The sequence below is a fragment of the Portunus trituberculatus genome, chromosome 42 (genome assembly GCF_017591435.1).
Source record: "Portunus trituberculatus isolate SZX2019 chromosome 42, ASM1759143v1, whole genome shotgun sequence".
Taxonomy (NCBI): domain Eukaryota; kingdom Metazoa; phylum Arthropoda; class Malacostraca; order Decapoda; family Portunidae; genus Portunus; species Portunus trituberculatus.
In genome coordinates this window covers 22529625-22542802 of record NC_059296.1, presented here as the reverse complement: position 1 = coordinate 22542802, position 13178 = coordinate 22529625, and the positions used below count along the sequence as shown (strand labels likewise).

The 13178-nt window shown below is 43.2% G+C and overlaps 1 protein-coding gene across 18 annotated transcripts in view; it reads right to left on the bottom strand.

Moving 5' to 3' along the window:
- The window catches only part of LOC123517573 (calcium-dependent secretion activator-like), a 1686808-nt gene that overhangs the window by 274799 nt on the left and 1398831 nt on the right, over positions 1-13178 (bottom strand). The window lies entirely within an intron of this gene.

Here is a 13178-nt window from a genome sequence, read left to right as displayed (position 1 = left end):
GGGGTGTTTCTGTGTGGTTGGCCTCAGTGGCTGACAGGAGGAAGGAATAGCGTTGTGTTGAAGAAAAGCCAGGATAAGGTGGAAGGAGGTGACTGATGTAGACGCAGTACCAGTGAGGTGAGTCACCGTGAGTGTGGTGTGAGCAAAGCCTAAGGATTATGTTTCACAGTCTATTATTATTGGAGATTTATACAAGAACTGCGATTTTAATTAGAGGGCTTAGTATTTTCTGGCTGTGGAATTTGGAAGTTAAATTAGGATTAAAACTAAAATAAGGCAGGTTTAATTTGCCCTAACAGGAAATTTTGATGGTAATTCATTTAAATATTAAGTAGGTTTTGTATATCTTGAGCTGGTTGTAAGGCAAGTCTTGAGTTGCGTAGTGGGGGCAGTTTTACAGTAATGGGTAATCCAGCTCGCAGTAGTATTCAGTTTTATTAGGCTACTCCTGAAGGTCAGAGAAGAAACATTAATTAATTTCAAATGTCATTAATTGAATATTATATTTCCAATTAGGCATACCCATGCTTAAAATACAGATCAAATAAATAAATTTGACATTTTCCTGTCATTTATACTTAAACCACCTACACTGCACTTAAGCATTTTTAACTGCACGAGGAGTTCGAGGAGTAGGTATTTCCAGATTTTTTTTAAAGGGGCGGGGCCCGGGATTCCCAAAAGTACTGGGGCCCAAAAGGGTGGTGCTTGGGCACTGCACCACATGGTCTGATAAGAACAACTCATGAGATAATTCTTATGGTTACAGCACCACCCCTGTGGAACCCTCTGCCACTTCCACCACAGCAGGCCGAACCCGGCAGAGAGACAGAGATAGAGAGAGAGAGAAGCAGGACGCTGCGAGGGACGGGCCACCATTTTTACCTCTCGGGACGCCACCACACGCACCCTCACGCCTTCTCGCCTACAGCTAAGTTACCCACGGTTTCCCCCTCCCATAGGTCTCCCATAATATAGGTAGGATAGATAGAAAGTTACATGACTGTGATGGGTCGTTGGTGAATTAAAGTGTCTATTTTGTTAAGTTTTGCGTGTTCATCCCTCCCCCCTTGGATTCGTTACATCTTTCTTTTCTTTTCTTACTAGGCCTAAGCCTCACTTAGGCCCAGTACAAGGGACTGAGCCTCACGAAGGTTCAGTAAATATATATATATATATATATATATATATATATATATATATATATATATATATATATATATATATATATATATATATATATATATATATATATATATATATATATATATATATTTTATTTTTTTTTTTTTTTTTTTTTTTTTGTAAAAGAGAAGACGAGGATCTGTTTTCCGAGGAAAAAGCCATGTACCGAGTAGCAGTACTGGATTGGGATTATTACCCAATATTAGGATATTTATTTAGTCCAAATCCTCATCTTCTCTTCATATCTGTAACTAGGAATTCTTATATAGGGAGTCCCTGTAGGGGGAGAAGAGGGATGACGTGTGGCTGCGTGCACAATTATCATGGCCGCCGCCTAATAAGGCGAGGAGCGTGGTGGCGTCGTCCCAGACCATCACCCACTCTCATCTTGAGGTACACTCTCCAACCATCTCAAGGAGGAGCTGCAATACACCACGTGGTCTGATAAGAACAACTCATGAGATAATTCTTATGGTTACAGCACCACCCCTGTGGAACCCTCTGGCACTTCCACCACAGCAGGCCGAACCCGGCAGAGAGACAGAGAGAGAGAGAGAGAGAAGCAGGACGCTGCGAGGGACGGGCCACCATTTTTACCTCTCGGGACGCCACCACACGCACCCTCACGCCTTCTCGCCTATAGCTAAGTTACCCACGGTTTCCCCTCCCAATATATATATATATATATATATATATATATATATATATATATATATATATATATATATATATATATATATATAATAAATATATTATATATATATATATATATATATATATATATATATATATATATATATATATATATATATATATATATATATATATATATATATATATATATATATATATATATATATATATATATATATATATATATATATATATATATATATATATATATATATATATATATATATATATATATATATATATAACAAAATGGGATGCGAGTCTCCATGCAGACTTCCTTCCCTATGCCAAGTAACTCCCAGCAAGAGACATCAAATTGCCACAGCAATGAGTTCTGTGGACGTCCCCATGGCGTCCTCCATGCTGGGTTATCCCTTTCAGAGACAATTCAATATGCAGGATCAGCTTCCAGGTAGCATGCCACATGCCCATATAGTCATAGTTGGTGTTGATGGACTATGCTGGTAAACAGCCTTGAATCAGTCTCACAGAACAGTCGCTGATTTGACAGTCATACCAGCAGCACCCCATGATCCTGTGAAGGCATCTAGTACCTAAGACATCAATCTGCCCAATCAGATCGGTGTTCAGAGTCTATGTCTCACAACTATAGAGTAAAACAGGGATCACCAGTGACTTGAAGATCCAAATCTTCGCCTGTCTGCGCAGGTACTGACAACACCAAATACTCATGATGAGCAAGTCCGTAACGCCGTGGGCCAGACCAATCCACTGTAAACTTCCTGGCTCAACCCAAGGTATGTGAAGTTTTCCGAGACCTCAATGTCCTTGCTACATGCATGGACGGACTGTAGTGTTTGATCCAGTAAGCCTCCAAACACCTGGATTTTGGTCTTTGGCCAGGAAACAAGGGCTTTGCTTCCTCATGCAGTGCCTATAGAGCCATTACCTGAACCTCCAGTGACTAAGCAAAAATTATTGCTCCATTGGCAAAAACAAGATCTGTAGTCTAAGCATTGCTGACAGATGCTCCATAATGACTTTGTTCCACAACTCTGCCTAGTACCCAGTCCATGCAAGTGTTGAAAAGTAATGGAGGAAGCACACATCCCCTCCTCACTTCCATATTCACAGGAAAGAAACTGGACACACCCCCTCCACACTTCACAACACTCACTGTCCTGGATTAGAGGCCAGTTAATAGACCAATAATCCTTGCAGGAATCCCACAGAGACGCAGAAGATCTCAGAGTATCTCTTGATGCACTGAATCAAATGCCTTATTGAGATCGACATATGCTGCAAGCATCCCTTGTTGAAACTCACATTGGTGTCCTCCATGCTGGGTTATCCCTTTCAGAGACAATTCAATATGCAGGATCGGCTTCCAGGTAGCATGCCACATGCCCATATAGTCATAGTTGGTGTTGATGGACTATGCTGGTAAACAGCCTTGAATCAGTCTCACAGAACAGTCGCTGATTTGACAGTCATACCAGCAGCACCCCATGATCCTGTGAAGGCATCTAGTACCTAAGACATCAATCTGCCCAATCAGATCGGTGTTCAGAGTCTATGTCTCACAACTATAGAGTAAAACAGGGATCACCAGTGACTTGAAGATCCAAATCTTCGCCTGTCTGCGCAGGTACTGACAACACCAAATACTCATGATGAGCAAGTCCGTAACGCCGTGGCCAGACCAATCCACTGTAAACTTCCTGGCTCAACCCAAGGTATGTGAAGTTTTCCGAGACCTCAATGTCCTTGCTACATGCATGGACGGACTGTAGTGTTTGATCCAGTAAGCCTCCAAACACCTGGATTTTGGTCTTTGGCCAGGAAACAAGGGCTTTGCTTCCTCATGCAGTGCCTATAGAGCCATTACCTGAACCTCCAGTGACTAAGCAAAATTATTGCTCCATTGGCAAAAACAAGATCTGTAGTCTAAGCATTGCTGACAGATGCTCCATAATGACTTTGTTCCACAACTCTGCCTAGTACCCAGTCCATGCAAGTGTTGAAAAGTAATGGAGGAAGCACACATCCTCCTCACTTCCATATTCACAGGAAAGAAACTGGACACACCCCCTCCACACTTCACAACACTCACTGTCCTGGATTAGAGGCCAGTTAATAGACCAATAATCCTTGCAGGAATCCCACAGAGACGCAGAAGATCTCAGAGTATCTCTTGATGCACTGAATCAAATGCCTTATTGAGATCGACATATGCTGCAAGCATCCCTTGTTGAAACTCACATTGGTGTCCTCCATGCTGGGTTATCCCTTTCAGAGACAATTCAATATGCAGGATCGGCTTCCAGGTAGCATGCCACATGCCCATATAGTCATAGTTGGTGTTGATGGACTATGCTGGTAAACAGCCTTGAATCAGTCTCACAGAACAGTCACTGATTTGACAGTCATACCAGCAGCACCCCATGATCCTGTGAAGGCATCTAGTACCTAAGACATCAATCTGCCCAATCAGATCGGTGTTCAGAGTCTATGTCTCACAACCATAGAGTAAAACAGGGATCACCAGTGACTTGAAGATCCAAATCTTCGCCTGTCTGCGCAGGTACCGACAACACCAAATACTCATGATGAGCAAGTCCGTAACGCCGTGGGCCAGACCAATCCACTGTAAACTTCCTGGCTCAACCCACCGTCGTTATGCACTACACTACCAAGGTATGTGAAGTTTTCCGAGACCTCAATGTCCTTGCTACATGCATGGACGGACTGTATTGTTTGATCCAGTAAGCCTCAAACACCTGGATTTTGGTCTTTGGCCAGGAAACAAGGGCTTTGCTTCCTCATGCAGTGCCTATAGAGCCATTACCTGAACCTCCAGTGACTAAGCAAAAATTATTGCACCATTGGCAAAAACAAGATCTGTAGTCTAAGCATTGCTGACAGATGCTCCATAATGACTTTGTTCCACAACTCTGCCTAGTACCCAGTCCATGCAAGTGTTGAAAAGTAATGGAGGAAGCACACATCCCCTCCTCACTTCCATATTCGCAGGAAAGAAACTGGACACACCCCCTCCACACTTCACAGCACTCACTGTCCTGGATTAGAGGCCAGTTAATAGACCAATAATCCTTGCAGGAATCCCACAGAGACGCAGAAGATCTCAGAGTATCTCTTGATGCACTGAATCAAATGCCTTATTGAGATCGACATATGCTGCAAGCATCCCTTGTTGAAACTCACATTGGGTGTCCTCCATGCTGGGTTATCCCTTTCAGAGACAATTCAATATGCAGGATCGGCTTCCAGGTAGCATGCCACATGCCCATATAGTCATAGTTGGTGTTGATAGACTATGCTGGTAAACAGCCTTGAATCAGTCTCACAGAACAGTCACTGATTTGACAGTCATACCAGCAGCACCCCATGATCCTGTGAAGGCATCTAGTACCTAAGACATCAATCTGCCCAATCAGATCGGTGTTCAGAGTCTATGTCTCACAACCATAGAGTAAAACAGGGATCACCAGTGACTTGAAGATCCAAATCTTCGCCTGTCTGCGCAGGTACTGACAACACCAAATACTCATGATGAGCAAGTCCGTAACGCCGTGGGCCAGACCAATCCACTGTAAACTTCCTGGCTCAACCCACCGTCGTTATGCACTACACTACCAAGGTATGTGAAGTTTTCCGAGACCTCAATGTCCTTGCTACATGCATGGACGGACTGTAGTGTTTGATCTAGTAAGCCTCCAAACACCTGGATTTTGGTCTTTGGCCAGGAAACAAGGGCTTTGCCTCCTCATGCAGTGCCTATAGAGCCATTACCTGAACCTCCAGTGACTAAGCAAAAATTATTGCTCCATTGGCAAAAACAAGATCTGTAGTCTAAGCATCAGATGCTCCATAATGACTTTGTTCCACAACTCTGCCTAGTACCCAGTCCATGCAAGTGTTGAAAAGTAATGGAGGAAGCACACATCCCCTCCTCACTTCCATATTCACAGGAAAGAAACTGGACACACCTCCTCCACACTTCACAGCACTCACTGTCCTGGATTAGAGGCCAGTTAATAGACCAATAATCCTTGCAGGAATCCCAATAATCCTTGCAGGAATCCCACAGAGATGCAGAAGATCTCAGAGTGTCTCTTGATGCACTGAATCAAATGCCTTATTGAGATCGACATATGCTGCAAGCATCCCTTGTTGAAACTCACATTGGTGTCCTCCATGCTGGGTTATCCCTTTCAGAGACAATTCAATATGCAGGATCGGCTTCCAGGTAGCATGCCACATGCCCATATAGTCATAGTTGGTGTTGATGGACTATGCTGGTAAACAGCCTTGAATCAGTCTCACAGAACAGTCACTGATTTGACAGTCATACCAGCAGCACCCCATGATCCTGTGAAGGCATCTAGTACCTAAGACATCAATCTGCCCAATCAGATCGGTGTTCAGAGTCTATGTCTCACAACCATAGAGTAAAACAGGGATCACCAGTGACTTGAAGATCCAAATCTTCGCCTGTCTGCGCAGGTACCGACAACACCAAATACTCGTGATGAGCAAGTCCGTAACGCCGTGGGCCAGACCAATCCACTGTAAACTTCCTGGCTCAACCCACCGTCGTTATGCACTACACTACCAAGGTATGTGAAGTTTTCCGAGACCTCAATGTCCTTGCTACATGCATGGACGGACTGTATTGTTTGATCCAGTAAGCCTCAAACACCTGGATTTTGGTCTTTGGCCAGGAAACAAGGGCTTTGCTTCCTCATGCAGTGCCTATAGAGCCATTACCTGAACCTCCAGTGACTAAGCAAAAATTATTGCACCATTGGCAAAAACAAGATCTGTAGTCTAAGCATTGCTGACAGATGCTCCATAATGACTTTGTTCCACAACTCTGCCTAGTACCCAGTCCATGCAAGTGTTGAAAAGTAATGGAGGAAGCACACATCCCCTCCTCACTTCCATATTCGCAGGAAAGAAACTGGACACACCCCCTCCACACTTCACAGCACTCACTGTCCTGGAGTAGAGGCCAGTTAATAGACCAATAATTCTTGCAGGAATCCCACAGAGATGCAGAAGATCTCAGAGTGTCTCTTGATGCACTGAATCAAATGCCTTATTGAGATCGACATATACTGCAAGCATCCCTTGTTGAAACTCACATTGGCGCTCCACCAGTACACGAAGTGCTAGGATTCGGTCAGTTGTTCACTTATCGGGTGTGAACCTAGACTGTTCAGGTCTCCGGTGTTTCAGCAGCTGACTGTGGATACGCATCAACAGCAATTGGGTAAGCACCTTACCTGATACGCTGAGCAATGTTATACCATGGTAGTTGTAGTTCTGACGGTCTCCTTTCCATTTCTAGATAGGGATGACCAATCCCTTTTTCCAGTCACGGGGAATGGTACCTGAATGCCATACAGCAGTCAAGACAGCATGCAACCTCATCCCCCACTTTGAGCAGCTCTGCACTTATGTTACAGATGCCAGCTCCCTTTCTACACCTTAACTTTGCCATAGCCTCTTTGACATCATCAATGGAGGGTGCAGTTTTGTCAGTAGGTGGATCAGCATCCAGCATCTGTAGCCCTGCAGTTTGGAGCTCTCCGCTTGGAGGATCCACTGTGAACAGCTGCTGAAAGTACTCAGCCCAAAGAGTCATCTTCCTAGCTGTGTCCGATATGAGGCGACCATCTGGTGTTCAGATAGCACTCACCTGAGAAGTACACTTGGAGCGGAGTTTCGTCAGGACTCGATAGGCAGGTCGGACATCATTAGCATTTAAATGACACTCTACATCCTTGGTTCCCAGGAGGTCTGGCAGCACAACTCTCCTCAATACAATCCAGTATGTCTACCAAGGTGAAGGCACTCCATGACCTTGGGCGCTCCCCAACGCATACCTTGGCAGCCTCAAGAATCTCACATTTGAAGGTATCCCATAGCTTTACCAGGTCCTTAAGGGTGTTGAGCACTCCAAACTGATTGGAGACTGTCACTGCATACTCCTGGGCACATGTCAAGTTCTTCAATTTCTCAAGGTAAAACACAGTGTGGTAACATCTTAGAGGCTTTCTGGACTTGACATGAAGCTTGATTGTAGCAACAACAAGTTTATGATCAGTCTCAAAGAACTTGGCACTCCAAAAAACCCTGCAGTTCTGGAGGATCTTCCAACAAGTACTAACAAGGATATGGTCAATCTCCTTCACTAGCCCTCCAACATTGCTATACCAAATCTAACGGTGCAGTGCTGGTCTCTGATACCAAGAACCTGCAATTCTCAACCTTCTGGATCTTGCAAGATTCAGAATGAAAGAGCTGTTGTTCCTGGTATCAGAATCATGGGGACCAACACATAGCTCTCTCAGTGCCAGTGACAGCATTCAAGTCACACAAGACAATAAGTGCATCACGACAGGGATGCTGGTCCAGTACAGAGTTGAGTTTGGCATAAAACGGCGTCGTCTTTCTGTTTCACACATCGCAGTAGGAGTGTATACTACAATAACAGACATGAAGCCTTAGTTGCATTATATGCTCATCAATTATATGCTCAGTTATCAATGATCTGATAATCCTGATGGATGAAGGAAAATGTGGTTTGCTAATTTTACTGGACTTAAGTGCAGCATTTGACACAGTTGTTCACAGATTGCTCCTTTTAGATTGCAGGTCTGTCGGTATTGATGGAGATGCACTAATATATTTAGAAAGTTATGTTGCAAACAGGCAATACTGTGTTCAAGTTGGTAAATCTTTCTCAGACAAGAAGATTTTAGAAAGAGGAGTACCCCAAGGCAGTGTTTTAGGTCCTATTCTGTTTTGTATATATACTACTGAACTATCACACATACTAAGAAAACATGACATTGACTTCAAAATGTTTGCTGATGACACACAGTTTTACATGACCTTGAACAATGTAGATAATGTTGAAGGAAAGATAAAACTTATTATGGATGATGTTGGTAGATGGATGGAATCCAAGCAGTTGAAACTTAATCAAAACAAGACTGAATGTTTGATAGTGGGTAAGAATAAGGACATAAAGAGGACTGATATGTCCACATTATATATTGATGGTAACAGTTTGGGTGTTCGTGATACAGTGAAGGATCTGGGAGTATTATTGGACTGTCATTTATCTATGAAAGATCAAATACGGCATGTGGTTAAGACAGCCAGATACCATCTGAAAAATATAGGTTTTGTCAGAAAATACTTGGATGAGAAAATTACGAAGATGCTGGTTCATAATCATGTGATAAGCAAACTGGATTACTGCAATTCTCTGTATTATGGACTGCCTAAGTATCTCTTAAAAGACTTACAGCTTGTCATGAACAGAGTTGCCAGACTGATTACAGGCGTCTCTCCTCGTGAGAGGATAACACCTGTATTGATAGATCTGCATTGGCTGCCAATTAAAGCACGAATTGATTACAAGATTAGTGTTATGACTCATCAGGCATTACAGTCTGGAAAACCTGAGTACTTGAGGAACTTACTGGAAACATTCCACCATGACACTACGATGGAGCTGAGACATGATGCAGACCCATACAGACTACATGAGCCAAGATATAACCTTGACATGGGATGTCGAGCATTTGCAAGATGCGCACCAAGGATTTACAATAAACTGCCGGGCGTTATCAAAGGTTGTGCCAGGATCGATATCTTCAAAAAAAAATTAGACATATTTGTTCAAGGAAGTTTATGATATTAACCCCTTCACTACGGTGACGCCTATGTGGGCGTCATGAAACCCCAGTTGCAAATATGGTGACGCCTACGTAGACGTCATATTTCTTTTCTGAGCTTTCTTCAGTTCAGTTGTCCCATATAGTGTGTTGGATACCAACTACACACGTCGTATGCTGTCCTTGAAATCCTAGTGCTCCTCCCACCATCCTTGTCTCCATCAATCACTAAAGATAAGCTACATGCATCCTGCCTTGTGTCTAAAATTACCCAATGGCATAGACTGTTCTCTCTCTCTCTCTCTCTCTCTCTCTCTCTCTCTCTCTCTCTCTCTCTCTCTCTCTCTCTCTCTCTCTCTCTCTCTCTCTCTCTCTCTCCTCCCTCCCCATCTCCTTCCCTCCCTTCCCCTCTCCCTCTCAAAAGATAAGTTACATGCATCCCGCCTTGTAACATTTGTGAAAACACACACACACACAGGTAACAAGAGAGACCCATTGAACTATAGACCAGTGTCACTTACAAGTGTGGTAGCTAAGATGTGTGAGAGGGTGGTGAAGAATAGATGGACAGACTTCTTGGAGAAAAATGACATACTTTGTGAGTGTCAATTTGGTTTTAGAAAAGGGCGTTCATGCACGACAAACCTGATATGTTACTATTCGAGGGTGATAGATGTAATACAGGAAAGAGATGGTTGGGCTGATGGAATATATCTGGATTTAAAGAAGGCCTTTGATAAGGTACCACACCGGAGACTGATCTGGAAACTTGAAATGGTAGGAGGAGTGCATGGCAGTTTACTAAAATGGATGGAAGACTTTTTGGTAGGAAGAGAAATGAGAACAATAATTAAGGACAGACCATCAGAATGGGGCTTGGTGGAGAGTGGAGTTCCACAGGGATCAGTGTTGGCACCAGTAATGTTCGCGGTCTACATAAATGACATGGTGGATGGGGTGTCCAGTTATGTGAGCCTATTTGCAGACGATGCAAAATTGTTAAGAAAAGTGAGATGTGACAAAGATTGCGAACTACTCCAGGAAGACTTGGACAGAATATGGAAATGGAGCTGTACATGGCAAATGGAGTTCAACACGACAAAATGCAAGAAAATAGAGTTTGGCAAGAGTGAAAGAAGAATCAGGAGTATGTACAAGATAGGAAATGAAGACATAAAACCAGTCATGAAGAAAAAGACCTTGGGGTGACAATTACCAATGACCTATCGCCAGAGAGACATATAAACAAAATAATTGGAGAAGTATTGAACTTATTGAGGAACATAAGAGTGGCGTTCGTATATTTAGATGAAGAAATGATGAAGAAAATAATTACTGCAATGATAAGACCGAGGCTTGAATATGCAACAATACAGTGGGCTCGAACTTAAAGAAACACATAAGGAAACTAGAGAAAGTACAGAGGGCTGCAACAAAAATGGTGCCTGACTTAAGAGATTTGACTTATGAAGACAGACTGAAAAGAATGCAACTTCCGACCCTGGAAAACAGAAGAGAAAGGGGAGACCTGATAGCAATATACAGAGTGATGATTGGCATGGAAAAATGGATAGGGAAGATCTGTGTATGTGGAATGAAAGAATGTCGAGAGGGCATGGGAAAAAACTAAAATGGCCACTTATAGGAGAGATGTGAAAAAATATAGCTTCCCTCATAGAAGGGTGGAAGCATGGAATAGTTTAGACGTGGAAGTGGTCAACGCAAGGAATATTCATGATTTTAAGAAAAAGCTGGACATTAATAGATATGGAGACGGGACAACACGAGCATAGCTCTTTTCCCGTATGTTACAATTAGGTAAATACAATTAGGTAAATACACACAAATACAAAAACAACAAATCTTCTAATCTCTCTCTCTCTCTCTCTCTCTCTCTCTCTCTCTCTCTCTCTCTCTCTCTCCTTCTTCCCTCTCCTTCCCTCCTCCCCTCTTCCTCTCGAAAGATAAGCTATATGCGTCCCGCTTGTGTCTAAAATATTAGCAAATGTCACACACTCTCTCTCTCTCTCTCTTTTTCTCCGAAGAGAGAAGCGTCTACTTTCCTCTTCGAAGGCGGTATAGTGACTAAAAAATAGCAGCATAATACACAAAGACGACAATTGTGTATGACAAGCTTGCACGAGTTTCCCGTGCTCAGGCGCGCGGCACTACCACCCGTATATCATACAGGCGGGCTTTTTTAACATCTGGTGCGAAGGGGTTAACGGCATGGAAATCAGAGACAATTATACATGCTAGTTGCTTTTGAGGGAGGCTCTGCTGAGCGCTGCCTCGTAGTGGAGTGGAGCCTTGAACAAACACCTCAAGTAACAAGTAAGTAAGTAAGTAACAACCACAGTAACCTCTACAACAGATGGCTGCAGTCTGCTGGTGATGCCTATGGCTACCCCCTTTACATGGTGGCCTTTGCTCATACTGGACCAATAGTAAGTAAAACCCTTGCTACTGGTCTTGCTACTGCCAGGCCTCCTTGTCTCAGTGTCTCACCATATCCACCCTCAGCCTACTGAGCTCATCCAATAGATGAGGCAACCGTTGATCCTCTGAGAGGCTCAGGACATTCCAGGAGGCCACACATAGAGCCTTCCAAAGGTTTACCCCAGGAATGGTCCGATGGGCAGGCGCCACATCTGCATTCCCACCAGCAACCCCAAAGATGAAAATAGGGCAGGGGGATCCTCCCGTCCCTCTCAGGAAACAGGGATCCAACCTTTAGCTCTAACTCTGGTAGCAGCTGTAGACTTTTTTTTTACAGGGAGGGGTTGCAAAGCCCACCCCAACCAGCTTGGTCAGTCTTGGGTAGGGACACTGGTATCCCTGAGGGAAAAAACCTTGGCTGCCCAAAAAAAGACAGAAAGGGAGGCAAAGAGAGCAGCAACAGAAGGGGACTGAGCTATGAGAGGCAGAGGGCACTCACTCCTTACTTGGATAGAATCCACCCTTATCCAATCTAACAAAGTTCCTCTCAATCCTCCTATGCTCTCTAACTTCCATAGTAGTCTGCCATGTGGGACTTTATAAAAAGCCTTTATAATGTCCAGGTATACCATGTCCACCCATCTATCTCTGCTCTCCAGTCTTTCTTAACTCTTGAGTAGGAACTTAATAAGTTCGACACACATGACCTTCCTGTCTTGAACCCAAATTGTCTGTTCAATATAACCTGTTCTTCTTTCAGATATTTAACCCATTTTTCTTTTATAACAATTTCACATATCTTCCCCACAACACTTGTAAGTAACACCAGTCCGTAATTTAACGGTTGAGTTGACTTTACTCTTTTGAATATTGGAATTATGTAGGATCTCTTCCATTCTAAAGGTACACTCCCATCTTTTAATGATCTTGTAACCATTTCCCAAATTGGATGTAACAGCTGTTCTTTACATTCCTTTAGTGCCCAACCTGATACACCATCAGGCCCTAATGCTTTTCTGACATCCAAATTATCTAGTAGTCTTCCAATATCTTCTTTGTGCATTACAATTTTCTACGATCCACAGCAACACAATGTCTTATTTGGTTCTGTAATTACTCATCTTCAGCGAACACAGTTTTGAAACTCTCATTTATCATTTCACTCATTTCCTTTGCTCTTTGGTA